We start from the raw sequence: 19,579 nt of genomic DNA, 5'->3' as shown, positions 1-19,579 counted from the left end.
AGCATACTGGTAGGTCTGGTTGGTCTGTTGCTTTAGTTGCTAAGTAAACATAATGTCAGTGATTTCATCACTATTTCTATTAAAATATCAGTTTTCCTCTTCAGGGCTTCTCACATTTGCACCATTTTTTTACCATTTGAATCATAAAAAGATAACAAACACATGAACTTAACACTTTGTGAATATTTAAGGAATGTAAGGGGTCAGATTTCAGATTGCTCATTATTGCTGGAACACTAAATACTTTATTTGATTGTGTACACTGCACTTTCTTGTTAAGCATTCATCCAAATCATTTGGGTAAATTTTGGCAGAAAAACTGCTTTTGGATTTATACTGGTCATCAAAACCGGCACTGACAAAACATAAGACGTGTTTAATTAATGTGCGGGAAAGAGGTTTAAAGGTGTCGGCCCACAACGAAAGGCTTGCGGGTTGCAGTACCCCTTTAAGTAGTTCTTGAAAAAAATGATTCTCTGAGGTAGCATTTGATTATGTGTACATTGTATTCTTGTATGTATTTTCAAGTTAACACATGATTTATATAAGGTTTGTATAATTTTAGTTTTATTTAAGTTTTAAAATTTTGATATTTTTTTTAAGATTTGCCTGCCCCTGTCTGAACACTTAAATTCTTGGTCTTTGGTCTATTGTCTGCAACTTCAAAACACACTTTTTGGAACAGGACACATTTTCCTGATATTTTATCCAGTTTGACTGCAATATAAGTTGTATTTATCAATAATTTAAGTAAAAAATGACATTTATATTTCCATAATTACCTGGTAGTTATTTGTTAATTTGTTTTAATTCATGGATAGGTTTATTGCGAGTGTCATGGAAAGCTGGAACTTTTCAGTACACAACATGCAAACTGAGAATGAACTGTGTGTGCCGGCTTTGTGAACAAAAACGCAAGGCGGCTATGGTAAGTTGCGTCAAGATATCCTTGGGACCCCCCCCCCCCCCCCTGGACACGCAGTACAATTCGTGTTTCGCTGATCTGTTGGCTGGGATCAGATCATCCATTTAGGGATTTAGATATGTTACCCCAGCCACCAGGCTGAATGTTTAACCGTCACCAGACACTCTGCCATGAATGTGAGAGAGTTTAAAGCTATTTCTTATTTTCCTGTGTAACTATATTGATGTTTGATTAAATTTACGCCGTCGTGTTACTGAGTAACAATTTGAAATTGGGCCAAAATCATCAAGCTAGAGCTTTGCATAATCTTTTTCAAACTTCTGGGAGATTTCTGCCCTTGAAAGTATTTGCTCGCAGCCCGCCTCAAAGTTACACTTCGTTCAGTATTTAAAGCTTTCCGATACACTTTTTTGTTAATTTGAGATCTTAATGACGCTACATTGTACTTCTAAGTAAATAGATGCTCAAAGTAACAAGATGCTCTGGGTGTTCACTGGGTGACAAAGGCTACCCAGTATTGGTTGTTTCTTTTTTCTGAAAAGATGTTTCTAGTGAATTGCCAAGTTGCAGTGGTTTTGACGCCACAGAACCAGCACAGCTCCATGACAGATATATATGTTTTCGTCATTGATGTCAGTACTGCTGTATTGGTGGCCTCACAATTTCTGTGTGGAAATGTCATCTGATACACTCATAACGGCGTATTTCTAGCATAGCTTTCATAAGTGCATGGCCATTCTCTGTCATTTTCAGATACACTGTGTTGTGTGTGGATAAGAAATGCAGAGTGGCACCACCAATTACCTAAGCCACCATTCCCCTAACAGACAAAAGGCTCATGGGGACAGTTCCTGCAGTTTACAGCAAATTGTAGCCCTACAAACTTCAGGTAAGTGATAAATCTGGGCTTCAAGATATCTCTGTACTCACTTTAAGTTTATACTTCATTTGAACAAAACTTACAATTTCAGCATCAAAATCCAGGTTTAGATCCCAGACCGAACCTTGTCTCCTTTATTAAACTTCATTTCAGATAATCTATAAGCCACATACATGTTCACTACTTATGGCGGATAAGAACTTTCGCAAATTGATTATAAATGCGTTTTCCCAGATATACACCCTCCTCTTGCAGATACTGCCAAGCTTGGGTGCACTGGGCCGGTTATCCAGCCGTGTGGAATCAACATCTCCAGCTGAACTTGGGCCGGGAATTATATAAGAATCCTTAGCAGCATGGTGAGCTTTTGTGTATTTATTTCCAGGCTCGTATACCCGTCCAGACTTCTGTGTTTAAGCTTTCCTTTCGTCATTTTTTTAAATAAGGTATCTCAAGTCTTTCAATGAAATCACAACTTTGGAGGCTAGATTTAAATTAAGGAACCATTATGTGTAGAAAGCCTTTTGGGTGATTTAAAATCAAATTAGTAAACAGGATTCTCATGGTTCATGGTTTATAATTGGCCTTGTGGACCTTTCATTCTTTACTTTGGTAAGAGCCGCTTAGGTATGTAAGAAGGGGGGAGGGGGGGGGGGGGTACAGATGTGATAGTAAACAGTGTTTAATAAGGTATATTTGTTTTTATTTTATCACCATTTTGAAGGTAATGATTGTGTTATCAGGGATAAGTAACAAGTTTAACATAAACACTGTAACATGTTCTTTATTTCAAATAAAGCTATAAATTGTCTCTGGAGAATTTAGTCTGATCTCCATTTCTCAGAAAATGTAGCTGTCTAAGTGCCTATTCCATCAATGAGTATCACTGTCTTTAAATTGCTGTTGTGGTACAGTTTAAATGGCAAAAGTTTTATGGCCCTGCTTGTTTGCAACTCCTCATTCCTTTTTGTACAACGAGAAAAGTAAGGGAATTCTAGAGATTTACTAGAATTATGGATTGTTTTTACTAGAATTATGAATTGTTTTTACTAGAATTATGGATTGTTTTTCTTGAGTTACACAGTACATAAGGAGGAATTAGTGTGTACACAACTCCTCATTTTATTCCTGTTTATTATTTATATATGTAACATAAATGTGTACAAGACCTACGGTACTGTAGAAACATGACATAAAAGAGCTCACTTTGATTAATTTCCTCAAAAAAAGATATTTTTACTGTTAAAGTAAGAACTTTTACTGCATAGTAAGTAATGTCTTCTGCTCATCTTTATGACATCATTACATGGAATGATGTCAACTTCCCAAGACACATTTCCACATGGCGCAGCTCATTTATATATATTGCTGATGGATTGTTTAGAATGGGACAGTTTTAATTGGACATAATGTTTTAATCGCCATTTTACAGAGTGCCAGCCAGTCATTGCTGTTCTTTGCATTGCTGAGGAGGACAGTCCTGCCAACATAACAGTTTGTTCAATAACAGGTAAAAAACTGGTCTCACTTTACATTTTCAACCACTGTTCTATCGTAACAATTATCAAAGAACCGGCTAGTCTCAATCATGAAGCCGCTCTTATTAGAGTCAATGAACGATATAGATCTGGATACAAGCGTCTAGATGATCGAGACTAAATTGGCAACATGAGAACATTTATTTCCTTTCCTGATTTTTGAAAATTACATGAACAAATGACAATTCTACTACCATTTAAAGCTTGATTAATTTTCGGACAAATGTGTTTGTTTTAATTTGCCTTCCGCTTAAAGTAAACGTATATATACTGGGCAAGAAGTGCTGAATTTCATCGTGAATCACAGTGATTATCCAAAGTTTGAATTTGGTTCGGACATGTTTGACGGGAATTCAAAGACATTTTTTGTCAGCCGTCTTATATCACAGGTTTCCATGCATTTTGCATACATTGGTTCATTCCAAGATAAAAATTATAACCTTTTTCAAAACGTTCAATCTGTGAGAGTGCAGCTTTAATAGACCTGTAAAGACTTGTCGATGTGAAACTTAACTCTCAATCAAACTATGGTAAAAGATCAAATGCGGGGCTCCGTGTGCGGCATAGACTGCTAATTTTTATTTAATATGATGAAGAGCTAGTTAAGTTATCTTTTTTAAAAGTCTTCATTTGAAGCAAAAAAATGTTTCAATACCCTGTATGAATTTTCTTCACCGGATATTGATTCATAAAAATCATTGCTCCAGGGTGCGGAGTTACTTTTTGTTATATGTCTATATGGAAAAATCTTCTCCTCAGAAGTCAACTTTGTTCCCCAATGTGCAAGGCACAATCGGTGAAAATAATTTCAGTTAAAGTCACTGATAAGTTTATTGTGATTATTATTAATAAACTTTTACTATTTCAGGAGACAAACAGAAACACAGAGGTGCTATACATTCCGATGGAAAATACAACAAAAGCATCTCCCATCATTTTGGCGTGGCTCAGATCAAGAGCAGAATTTTAAGAAAGGTAATAACTGAGCAACTAAGAACATGCACGTTGCACTGGTCAGAGTGTAAGATCCATCTCGCTTCATAAGAATTGATAATCATCAATGTATTAAATCAAGAAATTGAAATCAAGAAATTGAAACGTAAGTGTCTTGTCTTTTGCAGTGTTTTTGAAATAGAATATAATTAAAAAAAAAAACTAAATTATTTTTTAATATGATTGTAAATGTGTGATGTTTTCTTCCGATCATTCTCTCTCAAAAACCAGATACAAAAAACATATTTGTAGATTTTTATACGCCCGAAGGGTCGTATTATGTTATGGCCTCCATCGTCTGTCCGTCTGTCTGTCTGTCCGTCCGTCTGTCCGTCCGTTAGCAATTCCGTGTCCGGGCCATAACTTGGTAACTAATAAAGCAATTTTCAAATAACTTTATACAAATCATCACTACATTAAAAGGATGTGTCGCGCGCAATTTCCAGGTCCATACTTGAAAGACTAGAATCACGATGGGGGGGGGGGGCGTTAGCAATTCTGTGTCCGGGCCACATCTTTGTTACTCGTCCGTTAGCAATTCCGTGTCCGGGCCATAACTTGGTAACTAATAAAGCGATTTTCAAATAACTTTATACAAATCATCACTACATTAAAAGGACCTCGAGCCGAATCTTCTTCGGGCGTATAATGCTCCGTTTCGCGGTGCTCTTGTTTTGTTTTACTTGTAAATATAGTTTTAAGTTTGTATTTTATGCAAAGCCTTTTATTCTGCTCAATACAAACTTAAATATTGTAAGAGTTATGGCCCTTTGTAATTTTTAAACAAATACATTTTATTTCATGTTTTTGTAAGCCCATTATTTAGGGACTTTTAATATTTTCACCAGCAGCATTATAAAGTCAGACCAAAAGTGTCCAGTTAGTGTCCAAACAATAACTAAGTTAGAATCCTTTCTCAAATCAGGTGAGCGATATAGGGCCATCTCTGTGTTTGTCTGACAAAAAAACAATAATCAATCTTTGAGTTAAATTGACAAAATATTGTTGTAGAATGGTTTGTGAAGACATACTATTGGATTACTTTTGTGTCAATAGGATTAAGGTTTCTGCACATAAAAATTATTTAGAATAGCATTTGGGTCAGTCGGTTCACGTTCAATATTACTGATAGTATAAGTGGAAGCAGTGACTTAAAATTAATTACCAAACAGTTTCTGCTCAATTGCTTTGAGTTAACATACGAGTTATGAAACTTGGAATACTAGTTCTTGGTGGCATAATTGAAAGACCTTGTTTTGTCACATTGACTTGTAATCAAGCACTAACTTCCTCTAAAACAATTTCAGGTGATGGTTGGGCACACACAAGAAGACATAGATCACATGTGTCCAGGCAGATGAGTAGACAGGAGTTTCACACTCTGCCAAACTTACTTCATCAGAGGAGCAGAAAGCTTCTCAAGATCCCGCACTGCACACTTAGATATAGTCTTTGACTACAACAAGGGGATGAAAGTACAGAGAGTTCCAATTGAAATCAATTCTGTGCTGCGTCATTTCTTCATTCTGGAAGTCGATGGACATGATTTATCATGGCATCAGGTGTGCAGTTTGTCGACTATCAGCAGTCTTGTTCACCAGTTGTGCAACTTGAGCTGGTAGCTTTATTGCTTGAAGCCACAGCATAAGAGGGGGAAGGTGCAGGCTCATCAAAAAGTCTCAAAAGTTGAAACTAGGAAAAGAAGTTTGTCAAGAGTGTGAATATTTGCTTTGAAAACCATCGTTACGATGATTTGGTTTCCTTTGAAACTTGATACATACTATGTGTATGTTGAATGAATTGAGATGCTTAAATAAAGAACCGCTATTCAAATATCAGGAAACTGCATTTTTTATACTAAAGGGTAAATGATGTCGCCATTTCCTGTATGTATTTAAATGAGATATGTTTCCACAATTAATATTTTTAGGGAATTTTTCTCATCCTAATGAATGAGATTAAATTGTACAGCGTTATATGAGCTTAATATGTGTTTTCTGTTTCTTTAAAATTGGTGAAAAATTGTCAGAAGATAATTAGACCATTATCCATTACTGCAATCATACAATCAAATATACAGGGACAAACCCACTGGGCATATAATATAATTAAACCCTGTTCAGGGGCACGAGGCAAACAGAGTTACTTTCAAACGTTAAAGCTGCACTCTCACATTTTGGACGTTTTGACAACTTTTCTCATTTTATGTCTTGGATTGGAACCATCCAATTTTTGCGAAAAATTAAATGGCAGATTTTTCTATTTAAGTTAAAACATTGATGTTTTATGCACTTTTCTTAAACCGTTAGTAACATTAATTGTTGAACGGAAATATGAAATCTGTGATCTGATCTTTTGTCAGCAATCTTTTATCATTGGTTTGCAGATAATTACGCAAAAAATTGCTCATTCAAAAACAAAAAAAGTTGTGAAAACGGTATATCTGTGGGAGTGCAGCTCTAAATGTTTAATTTCTTGATTTTACTACTGTATTAGAAATTACAGGGGTTGGGGCATATTTTTAGTGTTTTTATTGCTTTTTATGATTCATACAGTCATACTTTATTCCTCAGGGCATAACTTACAAATAGACAAAACTGGAAAATGGTCGTTTCAAAAGGCCAAAGATAATGCAAGTTGAACAATCATATTGTTCATGGCTTGTATTTTTGGTATATTTTGTTGCATATGCTATAGAAAAGTTGAAAGTTAAAAATAAATTCATAGTTGAAATGATGGCTTTGAATGGTATTGTCAGATGAGAAAAGGCACTTTTAAGAAATAGGTATAATGGTACTTTATTTATTTTGATCAATTTTAGATATTGTATGAAAATTATTATCTTATTTAGTACATGAGACCTTTTAAACAGTTATTGACAATATAACAATGTGTATATGAAGCTTTAGATCAACACTTAAAGCTGCACTCTTACAGATTGTCAGTTAAGACACAAAATTGTCTCAAAATCTGCTGATTTGGTTATCATTCCTTTAATTCAGTCATATTAGATAATTCACAATAGAACCCATCAGAAATGTAAAAGTTCCGAAAATTTCATTTACATTAAATTGTTCGTAATGCTTTTAGCCATAAAACATCATTTTTTTAACATAAATATGATAAACTGCTATCTGATCTTTTTTCAGCATTCTTATATCACTTAAAATTGGGTCTAGACATTTATGCAAAAAAATTGTCCATTTATAGACAAACAATAAAAGAGTACCGGTAGTCAAAACGATCAATCGGTGAGATTGCAGCTTTAAATACACCTTTTAAGACCGCTGTAAAATTCCAATGGTTTGCCTAAATCGTTAAAGCTAGCATACTGTTTAATTAACAACCATACTTATTGTTTAAAAGTGTCATGATATCTTTGTACAATGTTTTTTTATATAATTCATTAAAGAAGTCAAAACAAATTTGTTTATCTTGTAAATTGTTTTCTATTATTTAAATGACCCAGACAAAAATGGGAACGTCAGTGCTAGTTCTTTTACTATTAACATCCCATGAAGTTTCTATTGGTGTAGCAGCAAGGAGGTGTTATATTAAGGATGCATCATTTAAACCAAATTATACATTTATATGCACAACATACAGGCGTGTAGCCGCCTATACATGAATACGCGGCTGAATCCACATGATTCTGACAAAAAAATCAACCAAAGTTGCAGTATGCGAACTTGACTACATGAATCTAAAACTGGTTATTTTCCAGTACTAAATAATGCACATCGGAACGCCCAGAATGCACTAGATTGCACCATGGTTTTCAAAATTTTCAAGTTTGCCCCGAACCCCCAGCACATTTATGAATCCTCATGAATAGAGGGGTAGCTACGCCCCTGACATAATTGAAACCACAGTGTGGCTAAACAACACTTGTATGTTTATCCTACGCAGTGATCTCCCATGGAAATGCAATCGTCAAAGAATCTGAAGGGGATGTTTATATGGACTACATTTGAAATGCACCAAGTGTTTAAAAAAGTTGATTTCAGTCACGAAGAGAATCAACCATACCCCACACTTGTTGGAGTAAGATGAAATGTCCACTTTCCGCGAGAAAGAAAGTACATTGAAAATGTTCATTTGATTCAAGTGACTATTTTTTATAAATATGTTACAATACATAAAATACGTTATTTTTTATAATTGTTTACCCATGTTGAATTTTATTTGGCAAATTTATAAGAGATTTATATACAAGGGCATAGCCAGAAGTTCGTGGAAAAGCTTGATAAAATGAAAACAATATGCAGCATATCTTTTAAACTTTCATACAATAATAATCAGGTAATTTGAAATTAAGAATGCGAGATTCATCGTAAAGCATGTTATAACGACAACGTAGTGATCACTATGGAAACAGGTGGTCGCGCATACCTCCGCAGTTGCTAAAATAACCCATGACAATATCTTGTTTTGTTGACCACTCACATTGAAACCAATAAAACGGCGCGAAGGTTTGCACATTTGACGTGACGTTAATAACGTGTGATGAAGTGAAGTTTTAAGTCAGTGCGTTTGTTTGTTTATTTCAAAGGAAACATTTTAGCTTGAACGGAATAGTTAAATTTTGTTTAAAATGACGCCAGAAGACAGATTGATAAAACGGGCAGTGATACAGTTCTGTGTAAACCTAGGGAAAACTCCATCGCAAACACTTAAACTGATGAATGAAGCATCGAGTGAAACTCAAGTGAAGCGAATGCTCGTTTACAAGTGGCACAAGCGGTTCAGTGAGGGGCGGGAAAGCATTTGTGACGACGTGAGGTCTGGGCGACCGGTTTCACAAACTACAGTGTGTGACGTCGATGCCGGAAAAAACATCGTTGACGCTGATCGTCGAGTCACTCTTTATGAAATATGCAATATGTTGGACATGAGTTATGGGTCGGTACGGAGGATAATGAAAGACAGTTTGAAAATGAGTCGAGTGAGTGCGCGTTGGGTTCCACGGCTGCTGACAGAAGATGAGATGAGCAAAAGAGTACGGGAATCACGCCGATCCTTAGCTCGGTACTAAAAGGAAGGAAACCGTTTTCTTGAGAAGATAGTCACTTGCGATGAAACCTGACTGTTTTATTTCGACCCTGAGACAAAACAGCAAAGCAGTCAATGGAAGACTACCAGTTCCCCGCCTCCGAAGAAGGCACGACCATCCTGCTCGATAGGAAAGTATATGTTCATTTTCTTTTTTGATGTGCACGGTGTTATCCTACTCCATGCAGTTCCGCAGAGCCAATCTGTGACGGGTGCTTCCTACTAAAAGGTAAAGTGATATATAACAAAATTCATTTTTATCAATATTTAGGACTTGATAAAATCTGCATAAAACAATGTTTTAAAAAGTTTATGATTAAAAATATGGGATTGAATAAGTGTTAGTTTTAATTATATTTGATGAAGTACGCAAAACGCGACAAATGTTATAAGCCTCAGTTATGTTCTCCATTTAAGGTTTTGAGGCGTGACTTGTAGAGGGCGATGGCATTTAAGAGACCACTGGCGTTGCATGATGGGTGGATTCTTCACCAGGAAAATGCATCAGCACATAGATCGGAGGAGGCACCGACTACCGCGACAATCCAGCTTGAAGCGGAGATCCTTCCCCACCCCCTTTATTCGCCAGACCTACCACCATGCGATTTTGCCTTATTTCCGAAACTTAAATGTGAACTAAAGGTAAACGTTTCAATGACTTTCAGGCACTACAGAGTGAAGCTCAGACACGCCTGTATTTTTACAAGTCAGAGTGGTTCAGTGACATTTAGCGGCAGTGGGTAGCGAGACTTCGACGTTGTATTGCGGCGAACGGCTCTTACTTTGATAAGTTATGACGTTGACGTCAGATTCTGACGTTTGAACTGCGCGGGCTATACTGATCTCATGTTAATGAAAAAGCTGTAGTTTCCTTTATATTGTATGTATCAGTTTGAAGTTTTCTATGTCATTTACAGCTGAAATAGATTTTATAGCGAGCGTTGAAAAATATTAAAATGTGTTGATTGTATTAAGGAATTCCACGAACTTCTGGCTATACCCTCGTATTAAGAAACTCGGAAAGTATGTGAATGGTTTGGACCGGCTTCCTCAGCCGCTAAAGAGGATATGATTATGAAGCGTTAAGGGTTTTAAAAATGCATCTTTTACTTGGATTTTATAGATTGTTATTACGAAATAAAGTATGGCGTATCAAACGAAGTGTTAAAGCTAAGCTATTGATGGCTGAAACCCTTCAATAAATGTTGATATGTGCTAACATATAGTCTTTGAAGTCCAATATTTGGAAATGCGTTACTAACTCGATTCAACAAAAGGCTGTTGCACAATCAGTTGATTGACATAATCACGTGATAAACCAATAACTTCCATTAAGGTTAAAATATTCAACACCTTAGTATGAGTCCCTGTGGGCGAGTGGATAAGCGATCCGTTTTTTATTCTATGTGTTATCTGCACCCCTATGTGCTTGCTCCCAACTTGAACAAGATTAATTTTTAATACTTCAATCGTTTTTTAAAAATGCAATTGAAGTAAGAAAATCAACCTGGTTACTATTATTTCTGCAATTTCAGTACCAAGGAGTAAAATAAATATACATATAAGTGTTTTCAGATGCATTACGAGAAAAAATATGTTTGGTGCCAAAACATGAGAGAGTCTCTTTAACGGAAAAGTTTTGACTGTTACTCAGTCAGTCAGATGGTGATAAATATAATGCATAGCATCATCGCTCTGGAGTACGAGAACGTTGTATACAGAGTATTTTTTACTGAACATGCGTCTGTTTATGTAGATGACATAAAAGGTTTAAACTGTTTAAAGGAACAATAACATTATGAAACAACAAATCTGATTACAGATATCAGTGGCAGATTCTGGAATTGACTTAAGAAGGGGTACGTGAAACTCATGGGCTTAATCTTTCCACATCCGTCCCTCCCTCAGAACAGAAATTGAATGGCTTGAAATGTTGGACCGGGGTGGGGGTTAGACTTCCCCAATTTATAGTCCGAAATAGTGCATTTTTATCTTAATATTGTATTTTTCCCGATATTGACTGAGAACATATTATAAACGGACGATTCAAAGGGGTGGGGGACGGCGCGCGCGCTGGGACCGATTCCCCCCACCCCCAACCCGCCCCCTGAATCTGCAATTGAGTACATGCATTAAAACCGTCTCCGTAGCCTATTGGTTAAGGCGTTCTATACCCTTCATTAAATTGACTTAATACTTCACACAATTGTTCAGGACCATAAGCCAATGAGGTTACATAACTCCATATCCTTAATACAAGTTATGGCCCCTGATTGACTTAGGTTAAACTTTTAGGCAAGTAAAATTTAAGGGGAAGTTGGAATTTAATAAAAAAAAACTTCCATGGGGCACAATGAACCAAATGAACAATGTTCTTTAATCATGAGCTATATAACTGTTCAAGCGTTAACAGACACATTCGTGTGCAGACGAAACTTTTATTGTTTTTACAAGCACAGAACTTGTATTTAGCATTTACAGTTTCTATATAATTCAACTGAAAGTTCTATTTAACCATAATATATCAAATATTAAGTCACCATTCACTAGCGGATTGAGAAGGGGTGCAGTTGGCGTGCGCTCCCTCTAAAATCATCCAAGTTTACTTTTTGTGTCAATATATGAGAAAAAATTAATAAAATATACACATAATGCATCATTTCCGACTACAAATTGTTAAAAATTACTTGATTGAGTAACCCTCAATCCTCCTGCAAACGCCCCTAAGTAACGCCCCCTTCTAACGAGAATTCCTGGATCCGCCCCTGGTCATTATATATTTTGTTTATCAAACGGTACAGAGATCAAGTGACTGAATCTGACTTGCATTTAATGAATGAGATGGTCTGTAAAAGATTTCCGATGAATATCCTATGAAATTTGCAGTCCTCCCGTTTCGACTGGTCATTGTTTGTGGATTTATTATACACAATTATAAAAAATACTATTACCAAGTTGTCTCTTAAGGTTACGGGAGCCTATACTGTCAAAAGTCAAATATATATAATTTGTCCCCCTAATGCCATAAAATATGGATGGTCCCCTTAATGCCTCAAAAATAATATTATATATACACTGGTCTCCATAAACCCTTCTACATATATACCTGTCCCCTTAAAACCTGCAACATACTTACAAATTATTAAGGAGACCGCAAATTACGTATATTTTTTGTTAATTAATTTAAGAAACCTAAATTTTGTACTCATAATAAATGATCATTTCAATACTAAATTATCAACAAAAAAGCAAAATAAAGTATAAAACAAAAAATATACAAATTGTCTCCTTAATGCCGTAAAAAATATACGGTCACCTTTAAGCCCTAAGTATATATATATATATATATATATATATATATATATATATATATATATATATATATATATATATATATATATATATATATATATATATAATTGGTATGTTTATTAAGAATTGTTAGGTACCGCCTTGGAACGGTCAGTATGTAAATTTACTGGGGGTTTAAACCAGTTTATGTGCACAAACCTCTTATCCCAACAATTCTTAATAAAGATAAAACGCAAAAGGTAAATCTTATCAAAGTATGCATTAACTTGAGGAAACTTATCAATAAAACAAATAATAATAAAAAACGAAAAGGTAAACCCCAAGTACTTGATTAGAGATCCCAACTCTATCTGCAGATGGAGGGAAACAATTCAGAGCACCTAATGCAAATACTTTTCAAAGATACGATGCAGTCATCGTTAGAAACCAAAAACATCACACACAGTCTGCCTTATAAAATAAAAGGTTTAAAACTGTGTGATCATAGAGTTTCATAATAAAAAGCATCATTGTACTAAAACTTGGAACATATAAAGAAAAATATTATTGAAAATAAAAGCGACTTGTATATGCCGTTCTCTCCTTCCAAATGATTTGAAAACGTAAAATATTTGAAGAATATTAAGTCACAGCCAAAACAATCGGAGTCAGTCAACACGTGTCCGCCAAAAAAGGTTTTAAAGATAACATGAATTATTAAATTCTTCATAAAAATCAAAGCACTGAAAGTTAAGTTATGAAAGGATGCTATATTCAACCCCAATATTTTGTTTCAGGTAATCATCTTCAAAAACAAGAAGGCAAGTGCTCTTCAAAATATTGCCTTTATATCCACGGTTTAAATAAAATCCAAGTAATTCATTAAGTCTATCTGTCCAACAACCTACTGGAAACATTTTAATTTTACGAATTTTCTTTAAAACATCACCATAAAAATCGGGATGAGCAATACTATCAGCAATGAGCGATTTAAGAGTACTATTGCACTTTGAGGTTGTAATGACCATTAACAAATTTTGAGAAAGTTTTCCTTAATTTAAAATATCGGAAACCCTCTTTTAGAAGTTTTTGCGTCATAAGTTTACTGCGAGAGCCGATTTTTTTTTTCATCTGTACATATTCTAGCAAATCGTATTAACTGTGCAATAAAAATAAATAAAATAGGAACAACACCATCTAAAGAAGGATAATTAATTGTTTTAAAATTAAAATCATCACGTTTATCATAAAGATTGATGCTTTTAAAACGGATGTATTAGATTTATAAAGTTGCAATTGTGAAGGGTATATCAAATGAATGTTATCTGTAAACACAGGATTATCTAAACTTAGAATATTATCAATATATCTAAACGTGCTATTGAATTTATCAACAAGAGCTAGATCTCCAGACTTAAATAATTTTAACATATATTCACTTTCATAGCAGTATAAAAAGAGGTCTGCAAGTAAAGGTGCATAATTGGCACCCATTGGAATTCCAATAGTTTGCTTATATAAACATTTACCAAATTTAAGAAAAGAATTATTGAGTACAAAATTTAAAACTTCAATGACATCTGTGCATGTCCAGTAGATATATTTATCTGAGCGATCATTAGTAAAATAAAGCCTTTTTAACAGTAACTGCCATGTAAGTAGTTTTCTCCCTCGCAAAAGATTTTTCGATAAGAGGAGTCAATTTGTTTGTAACTAAAGATTGTTGAATAGATGTATAGAGCGTTCAAAAGTCATAAGTATTAAGTACTGAGACTTTATACCGTCTTTTTTCAAAATCATTAACTAAATCTAAAGAATTATTGATAGACCAAAAGAGATTAATTCCGGAATTCTCGTAAACTTTACTACAGTATTTTTTCACATGAAACTTTATAGCAGTTAAGCAGGATGTAAGTAAAATTGAAACTTGTTTAGTAGAGCAAGAAATAGAATTATCAATAAATCGTGTTTTTATGATCATCATTCAAAAGAACTTGTGGCATTATAATCAATATGATTTTTAATAACACTTTCTTCATCGAGTTGGATAGAATTGTAAGTTCTGGAAGATTGTAACTCTCCAATAATAGTATTTACATAATATAAACGTCAAATTATGATTACATTATTAGCTGCTTTATCAGCTGGTACAAATACATGTTTTTATGTAGGGATTTGATATCCATTATCAATTTTGGAGTTATCGAAAAAAACTTTGGGGGAAGCACTGTGAGATATACGAATAATAAATAAAGTAATGAAATACTATAGGCGGCCACTATCAAATGTAATCATACTTGAATGATCTAAACGATGTTATTTATATAATAATTTCTTAACAGAAATACTTCAGTAATAAACTTAGCTAAGCCACTTAATATGTTTAATAACATGCCACTCCAATGGAAATTGGCCGGAATTAAGAAAAAACAATGAACTAGATGAAAAGACAGAATATCTACTGCCTCGATAAAATACGCATTTAAAAAGTGTTTATTTCCATGCGCTTTACCCCTCTCGAGTGATTTAAGGTACATGGCCACGTTACTCCGAAAAATATGAATGTCGGCCGATTTCAATGAAACTTGGAACAAATAATCGCCAATGACTCTACTTTAACGAGGTGTAATTAATTTTTTTTGAATCCCGTCTTTTGTTGATTTACAGCGCCACCTAGCGGACACGTGCTATTTGGCGCTAACATTGATAAAACCGTAAAAAAATATAACTTTACGGCTTTTTTTTACAAAAAAAAAATCGGAATATAATTTATTGTACGATAAATAAATAATCCTATAATTTTAGTATAAGTATTTAAGAAAAAAATAATTAATTTTAAGTTTTATGACAAAAAGGCTTTTAATAAGAAATCGCCAAAAACAGATACCCATCGGTGAATTTGACGTATTTATCTCGAAAACGAACTCGGGTAGGGTATGTTTTTATTTAGTCATAGGAAACGGAACGGAATAATGAATAAAATTATGTAAAAAAATAAAAAAATGACGGTGAGGTTAATTGCTAAAAGATATAAGTAACCTAAGAAAATTGATAGAGTTAGCGTGATTTCTACGCCACCGTCAACGTCAATAAAAACACGTCAAGTTAGTGACGCCATAGGTTTGTTTGATGCATGAGAATAGTTGTGCATTGTCATTTTGTTTATGCAAATGATTTTAATTTCACTGTTTGCAAATGTTGTGAATTGCAATCAGAATTACGAACAAAGTCAGAATACTGATAATATTGTTTGTCATTTGTTATATATGTTCTGAATTGATATATTATAGTAGTTATGTATACGGGAGCGAACTAATTAACGTTAGTAAGCTTTCTAAACATATAATTAGATAACGAACTTAAGTTTAGTGGAAATGCCGCGAAATTGTCATTTATACATTACTGACGTCATTTTAAACGGATTGTCCTTCCGGGCACGTTCCGTTAACAACATCCGGTAAAGATGAGGAGGAAAAAAGGTCAGTTTATTTCTAAGAGTAACGCAAATCGAGCCTCAATAATAAACAACGTGAATGTGGAGAAGAAAACATGCATTTCTGTTCCCGAAACCGTCCCGCCTTGGCTAGAAGGTCGCAGAGTCGTAGAAATCGGTGTAATTTTGGAAAGATTAAGCTCCTGTAGTTCTTGTGGAAACAGTTTTTGCATCAATGGCATTGTAGGGGAAACTATATATGGCCTTGGATCTATCCTTCATATCAGCTGCAACACCCGTAGGATGGTTAATCTGGTGCCTACGGGAAAACGGCATTCCACGAGTGACGGCTCCGCAGCTAGAAGATGTTTTGATGTCAACACTAAATTAGATGCAGGTAAATTTTGTCACCATATCAATAGCCAGCGTTGTGCCAAAAAATGTAGTGAATGATGTTAGACTTGGCACATAATGTATAAGTGAATTAACGTCAATTCATATAAAAAACGCCCTGACATATTGTAACGAAATTTGATTCCATTGATTCCATTTCATAGATTCGTCATTTCCTAGAAAAAAGCATTATTTCTAAAACAACATTTAAAGCAGTAAAATGAACAAAGTATAAAATGAGTGCACCATGATTATCGATTATTATGTGAAGGCGTCAATAGCGCTTAGTTTACTTGGTCGAAAACAAGCTTGTTGTGTATCTCTTTTAGCGATGATCAACGCAGGTGTAGGAGAGTCTCAGATCAGTGCGATATTTGCTGAACTCAATCTGCCTGGAATCAGTAAGACCGCACTGAAGGCCCGCGAGCGAGAGATCGGACCATCTATTGAAAGTGTGGCCGAAATCTCGTGCACCACCGCTATTCAACAGGAGATGAAGTTGCTTCAAGAAGTGATCAACATGCAAAATATTATTTCAACACGCTTTTACCTGTGCATAATTAAATATCTAAGGATGAGTTACTACTGTTGATAAAATATAGATGATGTTGGTGATAGTGATTATGCTAACGATGATGATCATTCAGTCGGCCAAACGCGTATTATTGTATATATGAGGCACGCACAAGTGGCAAACAGTCTATACAAACATACACGTGCATGCCCATACGAGCCCACGAGCACGAGTACTACTTTTACACATATGATTTTAGGGATCCAACTGGTGATCATGTTGAAACGGATGTCTCTGCAGATGGGGCCTGGCAAAAAAGAGGCTCCAATAGTTTGTCCGGTAATTATTTATAACGCATAAAACTGTATCTTTATATAAGATCTGAGAAACATGTATATTTAAAGTTTGATGTAATATTTTAAACATATGATGTCTTGAGCATAGGTCTGAGTTAGTTATCCCGTATATTTGCATTATATTCTAATCTGTATTTTACATGTATTTGCAGGACACGTTACTGTTATTGGAAAACTCACAAAAAAGTGTGTTTCGTACTCAGTTGCTAAAAAAACTTGCAGGACATGCAAGGTAGCGAAAAGGAAGAAAATAAAAGCAAAACTTCATTCATGTAGAAAAAACTGGAATGGCTCGTCAAAAGCGATGGAGCCCTTTCTTACATCTACCTGTTTACAGGAAGTGAAACAAAAGGGGTTGAATATCGAACGCTTGACAATGGACGGAGATTCAACCACTTTTACTCGCGTCAAGCGGTCTTTATTTCCAGAACTTAAAAAATCAAATGATAAAAATCTTATTGTCAAAAATTTCGGAAATGAATTGTATAAGCTAAAATCAAAACACAAATCATTATCAAACAATAATATTGCCCATATTCAGAAATGCTTCTCTTATGAAATAAGTCAAAATAAGGGCAGCACGCATGGAATAAAGACCAGTTTAGACGCCCTGCCCTCCCACATGTTCAATGAACATTCCTCATGCAGCCCAACCTGGTGTAAGTCTCTAAGGGACGAGAATTACCGACAGGCGCACATACTGCAGGGTACCGAATTGAGAAAACGAAACAGCGGTTGGCGTCTCTGACATCGAAATTGAGCATATTGAAGACATCCCACCCTGCCCTGCTGAATGCAGTGAAACGCCCCATGCGTACGGGCAAGATGATGTCATCGTCTTCGACCTTGAGACTACAGGATTAGGTAAATAATACATTGTAAATAAAGTCAATTCTACAAATGAGAATACATGTGTTGTATAAATGTTTGTCTAAGCCACTGATATTTAAAAGTTTATCCAAACAGTTACTGAGAGTATTTTGCTTTCAGGGACAACTAGCAGCATTGTACAGATAGCAGCTTTGCACGTGTCCTCGGGACAACACCTGAATTTATTCGAGCGTGGCAGCCAGCGAAGCACTTCTTGCCTTCAAACGCTGGCTTGAGGCATTTGGAAGTCATATTTTGCTTGTGGCACACAATGTCATGTTTGACGCAAGACTGTTAGTAGCAAAATATCAAGAAGAAGGAATAACTGTCCCAGAAACTATAGGCTTCGCAGACAGTCTGCGTTTATTTAGAACAGTTTACCCCGGGAGACAGAATTACCGCCTGGCAAGTTTAGTTCACGATATTGCAGGTGTAGACTTCGGAGCTCATGATGCCTCTGAAGACGTGTACGCGCTTTCTTCAATTCTCCAGTTGCAAACAAACCTAGATAAACTGTCGAATTATGCTACTACTGTGTCATCCGTGAAATTCAAACTTCAGGAATTAAACAACGAAAAACTATACAAGGGATCATATACAACTTTTGTTGAGTCAAAAATAATATCAAAAGCACAGGCCACGCGCCTATCTAGGAGTGGAATTTCAATAGAACACTTGAAAAAAGTATATTCAAGATCGGGCCTAGATGGTATGCAGGCTGTATTGAAAGATCGGGGTGCAGGGAAATTTTACACAAAATTGGCATCAGCGCTTGATGCAGTTTTTAGCGAGAATAAAATTAATTTAAATTAGAATCGATCATGGCTTCTGAGTTTATCCCAGTTTTAATAGGTTCATAATAACCGTAAATTCTTGTTTCAATTCTGTAGATATATTTCAGGTAGTAAGAATTTGATTTTCCTACTATTTTCTGATATTCTACTTAGTTCCGATACTGGAAATATTTGATTAAAAATAAAAAAGATACAGATACCATCGTTTATGGACGAATACAACGTTCCATCCACAACTATTCTCATGCATCAAACAAACCAATGGCGTCACTAACTTGACGTGTTTTATATTGACGTTGACGGTGGCGTTGAAATCACGCTAACTCTATCAATTTTCTTAGGTTACTTATATCTTTTAGCAATTAACCTCACCGTCATTTTTTTATTTTTTTACATAATTTTATTCATTATTCCGTTCCGTTTCCTATGACTAAATAAAAACATACCCTACCCGAGTTCGTTTTCGAGATAAATACGTCAAATTCACCGATGGGTATCTGTTTTTGGCGATTTCTTATTAAAGCCTTTTTGTCATAAAAC

The 19,579-nt window shown here is 35.1% G+C and overlaps 1 long non-coding RNA gene across 1 annotated transcript; it reads left to right on the top strand.

Annotated features, from left to right (window-relative positions):
- The first annotated feature begins 1,717 nt into the window (after window positions 1–1,717).
- Window positions 1,718–4,304, top strand: LOC128239976 (uncharacterized). The gene is made up of 4 exons (XR_008261979.1): window positions 1,718–1,814; window positions 2,061–2,164; window positions 3,238–3,315; window positions 4,212–4,304. It is a non-coding gene; the product is annotated as an uncharacterized LOC128239976 (long non-coding RNA).
- The last annotated feature ends 15,275 nt before the right edge of the window (window positions 4,305–19,579 follow it).

This window comes from Mya arenaria, chromosome 7, assembly GCF_026914265.1.
Source record: "Mya arenaria isolate MELC-2E11 chromosome 7, ASM2691426v1".
In the NCBI taxonomy this organism is placed as follows: Eukaryota; Metazoa; Mollusca; class Bivalvia; order Myida; family Myidae; genus Mya; species Mya arenaria.
Note: the sequence above shows the minus strand (reverse complement) of the source record. Positions and strands in the feature narration are given on the sequence as shown.